The sequence below is a fragment of the Cetorhinus maximus genome, chromosome 15 (genome assembly GCF_964194155.1).
Source record: "Cetorhinus maximus chromosome 15, sCetMax3.hap1.1, whole genome shotgun sequence".
Classification (NCBI taxonomy): domain Eukaryota; kingdom Metazoa; phylum Chordata; class Chondrichthyes; order Lamniformes; family Cetorhinidae; genus Cetorhinus; species Cetorhinus maximus.
Window position 1 is genome coordinate 39,972,515 of NC_135893.1, and position 5,353 is coordinate 39,977,867.

The window sequence follows — 5,353 nt, forward strand, 5'->3', positions numbered from 1 at the left end:
CATAACCCTGATTTAAATTTCATGGTGGGAGACACAGTTCTCGTGAAGAACTTTGGAGATGGGCCCAATTGGCCATTAGGCAAAGTGTCATGACAGGACCTCTCTCCTCTATGTCGGTAGACAGCATCTGGGTCATCTCCGGAGAAGAGAGACAGTCCCACAAGAAGGAATGCCGGCATCATCTGCGTGGGAGTCTGCACCGCCCGTGGAAGAAATGTCACACGATTTGGAAGTATTGGTGGGGCCTGTTGGACCTGAGATGGTTGAAGGCACAAACTTGGCCACTTCCACCAAAAAGCCTGGTGGACAGTCGACCCCTGAGAAGGGGGGATCGGAAAAGCAAGCCCAGTTCGTTGAGCTACAGTGCTCGACACGTCTGAGGAAGCCTCCTGAGAGACGTGACTTGTAAATAGTTATTCATGTAAATAATTGGGATGTTGTGATGCTTGTCAGTTGTACTTTCATGTAAAAGGGGAGGGATGTGGCAAAGTGGAGTGCTATGTACCTTTAAGAGAATGTAGTTAGTTGACCATGTGACCATATTGGCCAATCGCTACACAGCGCGGGCTTCCAAGGTAACTGTAAGTCTAGAGCTGGATGTGGTTGAAGAAACACACATGGTGTTAGTGCTCTGTTCTTAGTTACAACAAAACACAAGTGTTTGTTCAGTTAATCGGTCTCTCTCTGCCTACAAAAACAAAAAGTTCTGGAAAAACTCAGCAGGTCTGACAGCATCTGTGGAGAGAAAGACAGAGTTAATGTTTCGAGTCCGTATGACTCTTCTTCAGAATGTTTCGAGTCATACGGACTCGAAATGTTAACTCTGTCTTTCTCTCCACAGTTGCTGTCAGACCTGCTGAGTTTTTCCAGCATTTTTTGTTTTTGTTTTTGTTTCAGATCTCCAGCATCTGCAGTATTATGCCTTTATCTCTCTGCCTACGTTGTTTCAAGCACCGAATAGTGTGTAGACATTAAGGACACAGCTCTAGTTCACGGGACACAGCAAACCCAATAATCCAAATCATAAAACTCTCTAATCTTATTTGCCCTATGCCAATTTGCACCTGCCTCAGGTAATAATCCAGGAATTATTACCTTTGAGGTTCTGTTTCTTAATTTGGTACCTAGCTTCTCATACTGACTAATCACACCCTCCTTCCTCATTCTGCCTCTGTTATTGGTACCTATATGGACCATGGCAACTGGATCCTCCCCCTCCCACTGCAAGTTCCTCTCTAGCCCTGAGCAGATGTCCTGAATCCTGGCACTGGGCAGGCAACACAGCGATCTGGACACTCGCTCTTTGCTACAGAGAACAATGTCAACCCCCCTTACTATACTGTCCCCTACTACCTCTACATTCCTGTTTGCTCCCCCTATTTGAACAGTTTCCTGTACCATGGTGCCATGGCCAGCTCATCTACATCGCAGACCTCGCTTTCATCCACACAGGATGTGAGCACCTCAAATCTGTTTGAAAATTTTAAAGTCTGAGACTCCTCCTCTACTGTCTGCTCAGTCCCATTGCCTGCCTCACTGACAGTCACGTCCTCCTGTCCCTCACTGCTGACCAAAACAGATGAGCCCATTCTCAGAGGCACGACCATCTTCTGGAATAGTGTCCAGGTATCAAATCCCCCTCCCTTATGTTGCGCAGTTTGCATTTCAGCTTCTAGATCAATAATCCTAATCCGGAATTCCTCAAACTGCTTACACTTCCTGGAGACGTGTTTATCACGGATTGCCATGGCGTCCAAAAGCACCCACATTTCACAGCTGCAACATAACATCTGATTTGCCATTGTTAATTATGTTATTTAGTTAATTTAATGACTCACTTAATTAACTTAGAATAATTTCTATGTATACCACACCTCTTTCCCCCATGCACTGAATTCCCACGTGAACCTAATTTGCTACTCACTCAGTCTCCGTCTCACTCTGGTGTACTCGCCTGTTTCCTCGTGTACCCCTTACACTCCATAGCTTTCTGGAGGTTAATTGTAAGCCTTTATTACCTACTAGAACTATTCACACACGTAAAGGAAAGGGTACAAGCTAGGAGCTGTCTCCATGCTTAGCTCTATACGCATCTCTGCTCTACACCATACTGACACTGGGTCTGGGTCATGTGCCTTCTTACATCAATGTGTGGGTGGTACTGTACTCAGTCCTACATTAGCTCTATATGTGCCAGACTCTTATACTATAATTATAGCAGTGATTATATGTCATAGAATTATTGAATGGTTACAACACAGGAGGTGGCTATCTAGTCTGTCAAGTCTGTGATTTCTGTAAGAACAACTCAGCGAGTCCCACTCCGCTTCTGTTTCTCCATAGCCCTGAAAATGTTTTGTCTTCAGAAGCTTATAATTATTCTGTGAAAGCCCCTGAATGCATCCGTTTCCTCCACACCCTCAGAGTGGATTCTAGGTCCAGGCCTCTCACTGGGTAAAAATGCTTTTCCTCATGCGGCTTTTGGTTTTTTTGCCAATCACTTTAAATTGGTGTCCTCTGGTTCTTGACCCTTCAGCCATTGGGAACACTTTCTCTCTATCCACTTTGTCTAGACCCCTCTTGATTTTGAACACTTCTCTGAAATCTCGTCACAATCTTTTCTTCTCTAAGAAGAAGAAGCTCAGCTACTTCAATCGATCCAGGTAACTGAAGTCCCTCATATTTGGAACCATTCTCATGAATCTTTTCTGCAACCTCTCTAAAGCCTTCACATCCTAATCACAAGGGAGCAGAGAGCGGGGAAGCCATGGCGGGGAACATGGACCAGATGGCAATGGTGGAAGAGGAGGAGGAGGAGGATAGGAGCATCTCCAGGTCGGACATTGGCAGTGGTGAGGATTCCTTGGATAGTTTGTTCTCTCGGCTACCATTAACTCCATCTCTTTCTCCACGGAAAAGAACAACAAGCCAAAGTAAACCTGAGCCACCACGTCTGAGGACGAGCAAGCGCACCATCAAGCCTGCCTTTGAGCAGTACATAGAGCCAACTGTACAGCTGTCAGACATTGTAGTTCCGTGAGGTGGAGAAAACTTTGTTGCTCTTGACCTGATTGTCCAGCATTCCATAGTCAGCTTGAAAAGAGGAAACTTCGCTGGGATATAGCAGCCCTGGCCTCTGCCCACCAAGGGCAATCTCTGCCAGATAAGCTAAGTGTCCTTGAAAGCACTCCACAGATTAGAGGATTGCACACAATTATGGATGATCAGAGTTCATGTTTGGAATGTCAACTATTTTCAAAATTTATCTGATATTTTCACATAATTTTCACAATAAAGGCACAAGTCGAGATGAGTTCATCTTCTATTGAAAGAGATTGATGAGGTTGCTGATTGAACATGCCCTTTCTTTCTTGTCACTTAAGCCTGTTACAGTGGAAACACACCAAGGGGAATTGTATGAAGGAAAGAAGTTTGGTGGAAAAAGGATAACAGGAGTCTCCATTCTTCGTGCTGGTGAAACAATGGAGCAGGCACTAACGGCAGTGTGCAAGGATATCAGACTAGGAAAGATTCTTATTCAGACTAACCATGACACAGGGGAGCCTGAGCTACATTACCTTTGATTACCTAAGGATATCAGAGAGGATTATGTCATTCTGATGGACAGTACAGTGTCAACAGGAGCTGCTGCAATGATGGCAGTTCGAGTCCTTCTGGATAATGATGTGCAAGAAGATAAAATTTTCCTGCTCTCATTGCTGATACCTGAAATGGGAGTGCACTCGGTAGCTTATGCTTTTCCTAAGGTTAACATCATTACCGCTGCTGTAGACAAGAAAGTAAATGATGAATTTCACATTATCCCTGGAATAGGTAACTTTGGTGACCAATACTTTGGCATCGATGCACCATCTGATTGATATGAGAGTGATGAGGGCATGGACTACTGAGTGTCATTCTGTATATCATGAGGGACCCAAGAGAAATTTGCTTGGGAGCAACAAGATTGCATTTGATGTACATGAACATAATTTTAACTGTATCTAAGAGCAAGCTGAACATTCCTTTTCTGAATTCAAATTGTCAATTAAGATTTATTTGGAATATGTTATAAAACAGAACTTTTTATGTTAGAATTTTTAGATCAGAGTTCATGTTTGGAATGTCAACTATTTTCAAAATTTATCTGATATTTTCACATAAATGTATCTTTAATTATATTTAAGTCTTCAAGCACAGAGGCTTCACTTAGGATCTCCTACAAAAGAGGCACTACCCTTAATGGTGCCAGCATCATCCCTCTATCCTAAAATGTTAACGATATCTAATGCGACCTTTTACTTTTTTTTTGATTGGTAAGGGGATCAAAGGTTATGGGGAGAAGGCGGGAGAATGGGGTTGAGAAACTTATCAGCCATGATTGAATGGCGGAGCAGACTCCTTGGGCCAAATGGCCTAATTTCTGCTCCTATGTCTTATGGTCTTATCCTTCCTAACGTATGCTGTCCAGAACTGGGTGCCATACTCCAGTTGAGGCCGAACCAGAGTTTTATAAAGATTCACAATAACTTTGTTGCTTTTCTACTCTATGCCTCTATTTATAAAGATCAGGATCCCATATATTTATTTTAAGCATTTTCCTGCCATCTACAACTTTCAACAAACTGTGCACAAATACGCCCAAAGCCCTCTGCTCATGCAAGCCCTTTAGAATTGTACTCTTTATTTTATATTGTCTTTTCTCATTCTTGCTACCAACCTGTATCACTTTACACTTTTTTGGATTAAATTTCACCTGCCACATATCTGCACATTTCACCAGCCTGTCTACATTCCCTTGAACTCTATCATTATCCTCCTCACAGTTCCCAATGCTTTGTGTCATCTGCAAATTTTGAAATTGGGCCCTGCATGCCCAAGTCTAGGTCATTAATATAGATCAAAGAAGGTGTGACCCTAGTACCAAACCCAGGCTCTGCACACTTTCCTCCAGTCTGAAAAAGAACTGGTCACCACCATTCTCTTTCCTGCCACTCAGTCAACTTTGTAAACACGCTGCCGCTATCCCTTTTATTTCATGAGCTTCAACTTTGCTAGCAAGTCTATTTTGTGACACCTTATCAAATGCCTTTTGGAAGTCTATGTACACCAAACAACCATATTACCTTCATCAACCATCCCTTACACTTCATCAAAAAGTTCAATCAAGTTTGTTAAACATAATTTTCCTTAATAGATTCATACTGGCTTTCCTTAACTATCCTTCACTTGCCCAAGTGGCTTTTTGATTTATTCATGATTATTACATGTTGAAGCTTTCCTACTACTGAGATTAAGCTGATTTGCCTGTGGTTCCTGGGTTTATACTTACACCCTTTATTGAACAAGGGTG

At 42.8% G+C, this 5,353-nt stretch overlaps 1 pseudogene across 1 annotated transcript; it reads left to right on the plus strand.

Moving 5' to 3' along the window:
- The first annotated feature begins 2,767 nt into the window (after window positions 1–2,767).
- Window positions 2,768–4,187, plus strand: LOC144691149 (uridine-cytidine kinase-like 1 pseudogene; annotated as a pseudogene). The gene is made up of 2 exons (XR_013579042.1): window positions 2,768–3,229; window positions 3,298–4,187. The product of XR_013579042.1 is annotated as a uridine-cytidine kinase-like 1 pseudogene (transcript).
- The last annotated feature ends 1,166 nt before the right edge of the window (window positions 4,188–5,353 follow it).